Source organism: Magnolia sinica, chromosome 9, assembly GCF_029962835.1.
Source record: "Magnolia sinica isolate HGM2019 chromosome 9, MsV1, whole genome shotgun sequence".
NCBI lineage: Eukaryota > Viridiplantae > Streptophyta > Magnoliopsida > Magnoliales > Magnoliaceae > Magnolia > Magnolia sinica.
In genome coordinates, this window is record NC_080581.1 from 79,131,424 (window position 1) to 79,144,629 (window position 13,206).

Here is a 13,206-nt window from a genome sequence, read left to right on the forward strand (position 1 = left end):
GACAGTCCAGATTGGTGGTATATATGCTGCTTTACAGTAGGTGAGTTGCAGCATGCAAATGGCATCAGGCAACAAAGGATGGCAAAACCTATTTGTTTCTTGATACAACATTCATTCATGCTGCAGCAATTTTATTTTATTTTTACTTAGCAGGGCAGGAGACCGCATCACCTTTTCTTTTTTCCTTTCTTCTTTTTATTTTTTATTTTTATACTTTGATGAGAAAGCTTTGCTCTATGGCTACGGATTATTGGAAGCCATAAGTTCTATTGCTATGTATTTGATCTGTAGTCATATCTATGATTGTAGCCTTATGTCTTTAACAGTTTTTATCCATAGCTTTTGACCATTTTTCTGCTAGTGCAGCAAAAACTGATGATTAAGGGGCGTCCATCACAATAGCCGGTAAAGGTCCCTGACTGCCGGTAAATGCTTTATCAACGCAACCTTACCGGCGCTTACCCGATCGCTGCAAAACCTTTACCGGCGGTTTTGGCCTCTGTTCTGAAATGGGTTCAGTCACAACCAGCTGCTACCTTTTTCCTACACTTCTGCTTTCTCTTCTCCCTACTATTGAGAAACGCCAACTCTAACATCTCCCTGTAGTTTGCTCTCTCATATAGGGGTGAATGGATGCAGATTGTGTTCAGAGGCAGAAAACTCCACCCATCATTGTGCAGGCACCCCAGCTCTGGTGCAGTTGAAGCTGTACGTTTGTTTGTCTGGTGGGAGTAGGGCTTCATGCAGTTTTTAAACCATCATTTAGTTCGTAAGAACATTAAATAGCCTTGTGATAGGCCAGTTTAGGTTGGTTTAGGTTAAGTTGGGTTGGACAGCCCCTAACTATCTTTTTTCACGCTCAGGCTTTGACCCATGCTGGGCTCAGTCTAGGGAAAGGCCTTATGTCTATACGTTGGGCCCGGCCCGGCCCAGCCCAATCCTGATCTTGCACAACTCGGCCAATCACCACTTCTTAACTCATAGTGTAGCTAGTTGCCTGAGTTCACTTGGATAGTCCATTTCATGGGCTACCATGCAACAACTATGCTTATTGGATGATCCAATCCATTCTTAATTTGGCCTTATTTTCTATAGCCAATCTGTTTCCAACCCCAATGTGTACTGGATTGGTGTACCATTTGTACATTAGCCAATCAAATGTGATTTAGACTTGAATAAACAGTCTAGATCAATGCACTGTACTTTTCAAGTATCCGAATGAAACTAGTAGACTTATAGTGCTGTCGGAGCACCAGAGCATTTCTTCAAGATGATGGTGCAATTTTGTACTGATAGATTACCAAATGGGCTCATGGTTTTGTAATCTAGACAAATTGGTCTGTCTAGACGCTTATGGTTTTCTAATCCAGACAATTGGTCTGTCTAGACGCTCATGGTTTTGTAATCCAGACAATTGGTCTGTTTCGACTATCTAACGGCTCATTAGCTGCACACGGGGCATACTGCGTCGCAATCCAAACCATCTATACTTCTAGCCCTCCTGTGAAAGGAGAATAGGCCAAAAATCACATTGACCCAAATCGAATACTGACTTATTTACTTGCAGCGGACGGACAATAGATGCTACACAGTCTTGTCCATTCAGATCCATTTGAGTCTTGGATCTGCCTTGCTTTTCGGCTTATACCTGGAATTGGATTGCTGTGTGCTTTCATCGTACTAAGTAAACTCTATTGGGCCCACAGAGAATGTATCTAGTTTATCCACACTGTTCATCCAATTTTTTTATCTCATTTGATGGGTTGAACTCAAAATCAAACGTTATCCAAAACTCAACTGGACCACTCACAAGAAGCAGTGGGAATAATGATTTCCACATTTGAAACCTTCGGAAGGGCAACAGCGATGTTTATTTGTCATCCAACCTGTTCATAGGATCAAACATATATGGATGAAGGGAAAACACAAATGTCAGCTAGATCCAAAACTTATGTGGCCCTCAAGAATTTTTCAATGGTATATGTTCAATTCACACTGTTTTCTGTAGTGTGGTCCACATGAGCTCTGAATATGCTCCATTTTTTAGGCTCAAGCCTTAAAATTATCTAGTAAAATGGATGGTTGGAGTGGATAAAATACATAAATCACAGTGGGCCCCACAGTTTACTCAGTATGCTAGTCCTAATCGGCATGCATATATCAAAGTGGGCCCACAGAGCTCCTGCCACGCCTGAGTCCAGGCAGAGACAGGATGCAATCTTCTCCCCTATCAGAACCTTTGCTAATTTAATGCTTCTTGGTAGCTATTTGAGAAGTTTCTAAGGCCCACCATGATGTTCATCTACCATCCAAACCGTTCATAAAGTAATTCTAACTGTGATCAAATGAAAGCATAAATATTAACCTAATCCGAAATTTATGTAGCCCGGTGAATGTTTCAACGGTGGGCATTCCATCCCCACTGTTTGCTGTAATCTAGTCCACTTGACTTTTGGATCACGGTCTAACATGAGCGGGAGAAACCGATGAACGTAGTGGATTTCTCACCAACATCTCAGTGGGCCCCACTAGCTTCCGAAGGGTGTGCAGGGGCATAGGCAACTGGCTTCCGTTTTCTCATGCTGATACTACAAAACGTTAATTTGTTTAATAATAATTAAAAAACAAATTATTCTACAATTCTGCTTGGGACACCCACAATATAGAGAATCCAACCCATTAAAAAGGATAACCCAACCAAGAAATTAGGAAGCCCCAAAAATAATGCCTATCCAGCCATCACATCTTGAATTTGAAAGTTTTTCATAGATGTCCATTGTTTTCTGTGGTGTGACATCTGGATTTTTGAGGTATCCGACGGACTCATGTTATGTGTGGGTCGTAATGAATACACGCGATGCTGTGGACCCCACACAGAGAGAATTGCATAAAATTAACACAGCACGTGAGGCAGAAGTTCGGGCCTCGTCCGGAAAAAGTCATTTTGTGTGGACGGATTTGCCCTCGTTTTGAAAGCTGTGGTTTTGTTTATTACAGAATGGCCTGACTAATGAGAGCTAATTGTATGTGCCCTGGGGCACAGAGATATAGGTGTGCCTGAGGCTATGTGGAGCCCACAGAGATGTCCATGACAAATCCACTCCATCCTTCTGTTTTTAAAGACCACAGTAAAATATGATTCTAAAAATCAGGCATATCCAAAACTCATGTGGGCCATACCACATGAAACAGAAAGGATTAAACGCCTGGGATGACAGAAGCTTTGTATCATGATGATATTTGTTCTTGCAGTTTATCTGAGTGGTAATAACCATATGAGTACGGTTTGGATGGGCTGTTGGCCCCACACAGTACGAGGCACATCTATATCTCCGTGCCTGTGGCACATGCAATCGGCTCTCCTAATAAATAAGTAGACCCGCTTGATTCTTCTGGTGGCAGGTCATCCACATGACGGGTCCCAACAGATGAATGGCTTATATGTTCCACACATGATCACATCTACACATTTGGAGGCATGTATTGGGTTAGGCTATACACACGAATGCCATATTAGCGGTATAATAACATTAAATAAAACCTGAGTACTTTAATCATCAGGTCCATTGCACTCCTAATGTAAAGGAGGGAAAGTGGTCCATGATCCAGACCATTGATCAGATCTCTTCCAATTTTCTTATTTGTTGCTGTCCACTGTCCCAGAGCACATCTATCAAACAATCATAACCATCATAGTGGTGGACCTGTTCCTATTGATCTGACTGCTGCCAATATTCTTTTCCAAACCTTTATTCTAAGGATATAGATAAGATGACTAGGGTGAGAAATTCATGATTTTGCCAATCCATAGTATGACCCATCCTCATCACTTGTTGGAGACATATGCTATTACGTGTTAATGGGCTGGGCTTTTCTGTTGGGCTTTTGAGCCAAGCATAAATTTAGCCCATCTCTCAAACATGTTGGGTTTGGACTGTGTATGACAGTTCATATATAAGCCCAGCCTGGACAATCTCATTAAGGTTTCCGAGGATAATTTTATAATATATATATATATATATATATATATATATATATATATATATATATATATATATATATAAAGAAAGCTCGTGGACCCTTTTGCATGACTAAATGGAATCATTTGCCTGACCCGGTCATGGTTGTTGCTTGCTTGACCTGGTGATGGTTGTTGCCCACTCATCATGGGTGTCTCACATGTATAGTAACAGTACAGAATTTCTATTTTATTGTAGACAGCTTAATTATTGGTGAGTGGTTGAGACTGCGGTGCTGGGAATTTAGAGAATTTCTATTTTATTGTAGACAGCTTAATTATTGGTGAGTGGTTGAGACTGCGGTGCTGGGAATTTAGAGAGTAGTTGGAAATTAGAGGGTGTTGGGCCCACATCTAATGGCCTTGTCAAAATCATGGAAATGTGCTGTCATGCAGATTTGACTAAGAAGTGCAGCTTTAAAAAAATATAAATAAAAATAAAAATAAAAATGGATTAATAGTATTTGTAAGATAGAGATGGGAAGTAGGCCACTTGATGCCACCTCTCTTTAATAGTCACTACCAATGAGACTTGTTCATGTAATTAGTTGATCATCATCATTAGGAAATAGGGCAAGTTAATTCATCCCATCCATGTAAAACATCTAACACAAAGTTCGACATTACATCATGGATACAAGGGGAAGTAGGCCCCACTCTGATGTACATCATAATGTGAAATTTAGGAACTGTCGATGGGCCCATTGCATACATTCCTTGGCCAAAATAAAAACAAAAAACAAAAAAAATTCCTTAAACTTATTTATGTGAGTCCATCATGATAATCTGTGAATAACAAAAAAAAATAAAAATGAATAAAGTATGAGGATCTATGTGCACACATGCATGGACTTATTTTTACACACACATCCCCACACATGTGTGCATATTTATTTACACACACACACATGTACACATCCCCACACACTCACACGGCATTGGGATTTTCCCACCCATGGGTACTCCAACCCTTGACCTAGTGTTGAAACTTATGTGTATCTAGCAATGGGGGGGCAAGAGCAAGGACCCCAAGCATGCATGCACTTTTTCTAACTATTGCACTTTCATTCGGCACTCAACACACCCGGGGAAAACAGTCACACATGTGAGATTGAAGCCATCACTAGATCATTCTGATGGTGAAGCTGCCTTGACTCAAAGAACTGACCCGTATATATATATATATATATATATATATATATATATATATATAGAATGTGGTTAACTCACTTCTATGAATCATTCATATCTTGATGCACCTCTTAGGCTAGTTTATGAAACAAGGCATAGAAAAAGTCCTAGTAGCCTGATAAGTGGCCTTCATCTTTAATAGGTTGATCAAAGCCACTCATCAGTCAATCACGATAATGTTATATGCCTTGCCTAATAGAATCTGGCCCATCTGATATTCAAATGGGCAAACTTGTTTGTAGAATGCGGTACATCGTCAGTCAAGTCTATCAATTAATCCTTTTTAAGTACACCACGACTAGTTCAAATAATTATCTTATTGGCTGGAGCCATGAGATGCCAATGATGATGATGATGATATTGATAATAATAATGCCTCAAATTTGGCTGGTTCTTCCAGACTACTGGACCCACCTGTCTTAAATTCGTTGATGTGTGAGATAAGTATTGGGAAACTTATCTCACCCTTTATTCTAAGGATATACATAAGATGACTAAGGTGAGAAATTCATGATTTTGCCAATCTATAGTATGACCCATCCTCATCACTTGTTAGATACATATGCTATTACAGGTTAATGGGCTAGGCTTTTTCTGTTGGGGTTTTTAAGCCAAGCATAAATTTAGCCCATCTCTCGAACATGCTGGGTTTGGACCGTGTATGACAGTTCATAAGCCCAGCCTGGACAAGCTCATTAAGGTTTCCAAGGATAATATATATATATATATATATATATATATATATATATATATATATATATATATATATATATATATATATATATTAAAAGAAAGCTCGTGGACCCTTTTGTATGACTAAATGGAATCACGTGCCTGGGCCGATCATGGTTGTTGCTTGCTTGACCTGGTGGTCGTTGTTGCCCACTCATCATAGGTGTCTCATATGTATAGCAACAGTACAGAATTTCTATTTTATTGTAAACAGCTTAATTATTGGTGAGTGGTTGAGACTACTGTGCTTGGAATTTAGAGAGTAGTTGGAAATTAGAGGGTGTTGGGCCCACATCTAATGGCCATTGTCAAAATCATGGAAATGTGCTGTGATGCACATTTGACTAAGAAGGGTTGCTTTTAAAAATAAAATAAAATTAGGTTAATAGTATTTGTAAGATAGAGATGGGAAGTAGGCCACTTGATGCCACACCTCTTCAGTAGTCACAACCAATGAGACTTGTTCATGTAATTAGTTGATCATCAGCAATAGGAAATAGGACAAGTTAATTCATCCCATCCATGTAAAACATCTAACACAAAGTTCCACATTCCGTAATGGATACAAGGGGAAGTAGGCCCCACTCTGATGTGCATCATAATGTGGAATTTAGGAACCGTCGATGGGTTCATTGCATACATTCCTTGGTCAAAACAAAAACAAAAAGCAAAAAACAAAACAAATTCCATAAACTTATTTATGTGAATCCACATGATAATCCATAAATAACAAAAAAAAAAAAAAAAAAAAAAAAAAAGAATGGCAAAAGATGATCTGTGTGCACACATGCATGCATGTACTTATTTTTACACACACACATCCCCACACATGTGTGCATATTTATTTACACACACATGTACACATCCCCACACACTCACACGGCAGTGGGATTTAATTCCCCACCCATGGGTACTCCAACCCTTGACCTTGTGTTGAAACTTATGTGAATCTACCACCGGTGCAAGAGCAAGGACCCCATGCTTGCATGCACTTTTTCTAATGATTGCACTTTCATTCGGCACTCAACGCACCTGTGGAAAACAGCCACACATGTGAGACTGGAGCCATCACTATATCATCCTGATGGTGAAGCTGCCTTGACTCAAAGAACGGACCCACATATATATGTATAAGGAATGTGGTTAACTCAGTTCTATAAATCATTCACATCTTGATACACCTCCTGGCCTGGTTTGTGAAACAAGGCATAGAAAAAGTTGTGACGGCCTGATAAGTAGCCCTCATCTTTATTAGGTTGATCAAAGCCACTCATCAGTCAATCACGATAATGTTATATGCCTTGCCTAATAGAATCAGGCCCATGTCTGATATTCAAATGGGCAAACTTGTTTATAGAATGTGGTGATTGTGAGTCAAGTCTATCAATTAATCTTTTTTAAGTACACGACTAGCTCAAATAATTATCTTATTGGCTGGAGCCTTGAGATGCCATTGATGATGATGATGATAATGATAAAAATAATACCTCAAATTTGGCTTCTTCCAGACGGCAGGACCCACCTGTCTTAAATTCGTTGCCGTGTGAAATAAGGTATTCAGAAACTTTGCCAATGTACCTTATAAAACTTAAGGTTTGTTGACCATGATTCATGAAACTGGTGAAATGAGGGCAGTCAATAGCTGAAATAAAAAAATGCATGGGACCCTTTTCTAAAAATAAAAGGCATCACATCTACATAGTAGGATATGACTCTAAAAATCAGGCATATGCAAAACTCATGCGGACCATACCACATGAAACATAAAAGATTGAACGCCTGAGGTGACACAAGCTTTGTATCATGATGATATTTGTTCCCGCAGTTTATCTGTGGTGATAACCATATGAGTACGGTTTGGATGGGCTGTTGGCCCCACGCAGCACCACCGGGCACACCTATATCTCTGTGCCCAGGGCACATGCAATCCGCTCTCCTAACTTATAAGTAGACCCTTTTGATTCTGGTGGTAAGGCATCCACATGGGGGGTCCCAACTGATGAATGGCTCATATGTTCCACACATGTCACATGATCTACACATTTGGAGGCATGTATTGGTTTAGGCTATACACACGAAAGTGAGATTAGCGGTATAATAACACTAAATAAAACCTGAGGACTTTAATCATCAGGTCCATTGCACTCCTAATGTAAAGGAGGGAAAGTGGTCCATGATCCAGACCATTGATCAGATCTCTTCCAATTTTCTTATTTGTTGCTGTCCACTGTCCCAAAGCACATCCATCAAACAATCATAACCATCCTTGTGGTGGACCTGTTCCCATTGATCTGACCACCACCAATATTCTTTTCCAAACCTTTATTCTAAGGCTATAGATAAGACGACTAGGGTGAGAAATTCATGATTTTGTCAATCCATAGTACGACCCACCAAACAAATGGTCCAGATCATGTGCTCTGCCTCATCACTCGAGTTGTTGGAGACATATACTATGACTTGAATTACTAGCCTTTTCTGGCGCTGTTAATGGGCTGGGCTGGGCTGTTGGGCTTTGAGCTAAGCATATATTTAGGCCCATCTCTCAAACATGTTGGGTTTGGACCGTGTACAACGGTTCATATGCTCAGTCCAGACAAGCTCATTAAAATTTGCAAGGGCAATTTTATAATATATACCATATGTAAAAATTCTTATATTTTATTTTGTAGCCCTTAATCCATCTAAGAAACACTCGGGACTCCGGGCCAGCATAAAAATCTCCGCTAGGCTCAGCTTAAAACTGTTTTGGCTCATCACAGGCTTGGGCGGGGCTGAGGTTATGTTTGGACAGAGTTAGCCCAGCATAACCTGGCCCACTGACACCCCTGTTCCTCGATATATATATATATATATATATATATATATATATATATATATATATATATATATAAGAAAGAAAATCTCTGATCAGATTAGACACTTTCAACCCAGTCACGTACAGTTATTGGAACCATCGGAATTGTGGTTCTCATTTTGTATGGAGCATATGTCTAAATGACACCGATCAAATTGTGATGATGGAGGTGATTTAATAGGGAATCCTATGTCATGGATTATATTATTTAAACTTGAATGATATTGTAAACTTGAAGCTTTTTAGGGGGCAAAATAAAAGAATGTAATTTTCAGGCTAACAGTGTGAATCTCAAGCAAGGTTTTGAAAAACGGTATTGGCAGGGTGTGTCGGCTGGGAACAGGAACAAGCAACACTTCAAGACTAATATAGGAACAGAAAGGCATAAACTGATCACATTGGAAGCTACAGAATCATGAAACAAGCAAAAGCTAAAGGAACACATGCATAAAAAATGAGATCATTGCAAGAAAGATCAGCAAACAAGACATCTAAATAGCACATAGAAGTTGTAATTTCAACTTAATGGCCATGGTAGTAAGCAGTATGGAGAATAGTTGAACTTCATTTTCAAGGGGAGCATAGTTAACTAATTGAGTGACATTACCAGCCAGAGCAGTTGCATTTTCACTCAACCAATATGGAGAATAAACTAACTTCATTTTCTAAGGTTGTTTAGTAAAAGAATTTTGTTGCTTTTGTATTTGGAGTTGGATTGCCTGGATGTTGATATGCATGTAGGAACCAGCTGTTGCTTTCATGATTCCTGCTGCATTTATTCAACCATGACCATATTCCATGCATGCTTTCAATGTGGGAGCCAAATTTAGTGCTATGGTAACAATTTTTGTTTGATCATTTCATTATCCAATTTTTTGGTCACCATTCTTTCTTTTTCATTTTCTTTTTCCCCCTTCAAATATCAACCTCATACCCTTTACAACAAAACAAAAAAATAAAATAAGGAAAAAAGAAAAGAAAAGAACAAGAAAACAAAGAAAGAAAGAAAAGATTTAGTGCATTTCTGTATTACATGGTTTCCATTTTGATCATGCACACGTTACATAAAATATTCATCAAATTCAAGAACAAGGTTTATTATCTGATCAAGCTCAATAACTTCAAGTCTCGATAACAAAATATGAGCAGAGGATAAGCATTTGAAGCAAGAGTATGCTACTCAAATTTCAACTAGTGAGACTAAGAACAACAAAGCATGGCATTAGAATTGACATTCTCAAAACTATTTAAACATGAATACCAAAGATCGTCCAAATCACAATAAAACCAGCAATATATGTAAGTTGAGGAAGCATTATTAGGAATCTCTATAGTGCTTCAAGAAAACTACATATCCTCTTTAGACTAGTAGAGGCCCACAATCTAACATATATCATACCACTATGGTTCTTTTTTTCTTTTCTTTTTTTCTTTTTTTTTTTTATTTTTTTTTAAAGGATACCACTATGGTTCAGAACTAGCAAAATTGTACAAGGGTGGTTGAGTTTGTTCAGTTGGATTTAGTTGTTTGGGAGCATGTGCATATTTCTTATTTTGAGCCCTATATAATAGCTAATAGCTGGGGCCTAGTCTTTTTTGTTTGGTTCCTGCCCCAAAGTTTGTATGTGAGTTTTTTTATAGCAACAAAGTTGTAAGTAGTGTGCTCTAACCTGATTTTGTTATGGAGAAATCTTGCTGACAGCTACATTCCACCTGATTTTGTGTTGGAGAAAGGGTCCTTGATTTAATAGCCTAGCTTATGCATAACATCTGTCCAAAGGCTTTTGGTGTATTGGCTAGGTACTTAACAGCGACCCATTATAGTGTGTGTAAATGACATCCAACCCATCAGTGAAATGTTCCTAACTGAGATAAAAGGAATCTCCATAAATAATGCCAATCAAAACATAAGTGGGCCTGACCACTTAGATTTTAAAGGTTTGAACATACTTTCACATGGTTGCATATGGAGTGGCCCATGTGAGTTTTGGATTAGCACGATTCTTAGCATGTTCCATCTTCTTGAGCTTCGGTTGATTTTTTATTTCTGTGCTACACAAATGTTACTGTAGGTACCAAAATCAATCCCCTTTTACTAGTACCCTATACTCAACTCAAGGATGCCCTTGTAAATCATACATGTGATCTAATTAACCCAGATTTAACTGGCTAAATGCATGGGAACCTTCCCATGAGGCACATGGTTACATTTGAACTTATTAGCATTCGCATCACCCATCTAGGCCTTCCATTAAGTCCATGCTACTTTTCTTCCACTGCAGCACAAAAATTATAGGAATGGTCATAAACATCTAAAACCAACTCATCTTCTATAAATGATCTTATCTGCCTATTTTTGCATACCACTGATTAGCTGGTTTGGATTATCTGACTAGAATGATTTTTTCAAGGCATGGCAGGAATAGAGTACAGAGCCTAATGGTCAGTCCAGATATTTGATGCGGTTTTTAACGAGCTCAAATGCAACTGTTCGTTAAAAGCTTTCCGTGAACTACTAATTTTGTAGTGACCCTGCCATTATGGATATTAGTCGGTGCTCTATGGCCCACCACCATGTGTGTTTTATTCACACCGTCCATCCATTTTTCCAGCTAATTGTCAAAAAATGAGATAGATTCAAATCTCAGGCAGGCCACACCAAAGGAAAGATGGTAATTGAACACCAGCCGTTAAGAACTTACCGGGGCAATAAAGTTTTGGATTAAGATGACAATTATGTTTTCCCTTCATACATATCTGTCTAACTTAATCAAGAGGTTGGATAGCAAATAACATTGCAGTGGACCTTAGGAAGGATTTAATGGTGGGCATTCAATCACCAGTTTATCACCTTTGCGTGCTTGAGTTGCTGAGATGAATGGTTCTAATCCTGAAAGCTATATATAAATATTGAATTCAGAGAGCATTGGAAATTAAAGCATATCCGGACACATCTAATGGCCACTGTCAAAGTCATGCATATGCGGTGTGACACCTGTTTGACTTCAAGTGCTGCTATTTAAGAAAATTAGATTGACGGTATTTGTAATTGTAAGATATGAATGAGAAGTGGGTCACTTGATGCCACTTCATGGCCTATAATCAGCTGGAAAAATGGACAGATGTTGTGGATAAACTACATGCATTATGGTGGTGCCTACAAAGCAATATTTCCAGCACCAACCAAGACGATCTTGGGTACTAAAGGGGTAACTACTGAATCTGAGTCTTTTTGCCGGTTCTTCAAATGAGCCCACCTCACTGACAATTCGTTGTTGAGAAAAAGAGAAACAGGTGAAGTCAATGGATAAGGAGAATAAAAGGTGCATGGGACCCTTTTGCATGAGAAAAAAAAAAAAAGGCATTATGTGTTAGACCCACTGATCACCGTAGCGTGCTTGAGCTGTTGAGATTAGTGGTTCTAACCTTGGAATGTATGAGTATTGAATGTGGACCATTTTAAATTTCTCTTGACTGTACATAACTTTGCAATCGAAAAGCCAATAATCATAGACTGCTTGTATAAGTAAAGCAACAATACCCTGAATACCTAGACTTTTTATTTTCTTGATAATAGCTCAATTATACATGTAATGTTGAGATTGTTGTACTTGGAATTCAGAGAGACATTTGAAAATTAAAGGTATCACTCCACATCTAATGGCCATTGTGAAAGTCATGCATTTAAGGCGTAATGCTTGTTTAACTCTGAGTGTTACTCTTTAAGAAAATTGGATTGACTATATTTGTAGTTGTAAGATATAAATGGGAAGTGGGCCACTTGATGCCACTTCATGCCCTAAAATGACCTGGAAAAATGGTTGGATGGGATTGGTAAAATGCATGAATCATGCTGGCACTCATAGAGCATTTCTGGTACTGAGCAAGACCATCTTGGGTATTGAAGGGGTTACTATCGAACCCAAGTTCTTTTTTTTTTTTTTTTTCCGATTCTTCTAGACAATGGACCTTGACAATTCATTACTGAAAAAAGGAAAAAGAAAAAAGAAAAACAAGTGAAGTCAATAGCTAGGGAGTAAAAAGGGTGCATGGAATCCCTTTGCTTGAAAAAAGGGCATCACGTGCTTGACCTGCTGAGATGAGTGTCTCTAACCATGGAACGTATGAATATTGAACGTGGACCATTCTTAATTTCTCCTGTTCTAACCATGGAACGTGTGAATATTGAATGTGGAACATTCTTAATTTCTCCTCTTCTAACCATGGAACGTGTGAATATTGAATGTGGAACATTCTTAATTTCTCCTTACCGTCCATAACTGTGGTGATCGAAAGTCAATATCATAGACTGGTTACAAGTATAGTAACAATAATTAAACTTTAGATTTTCTTGAAAATTTCAATAGCTCAATTCATGTTAAGATTGTTATGCTTGGAATTCAGAGAG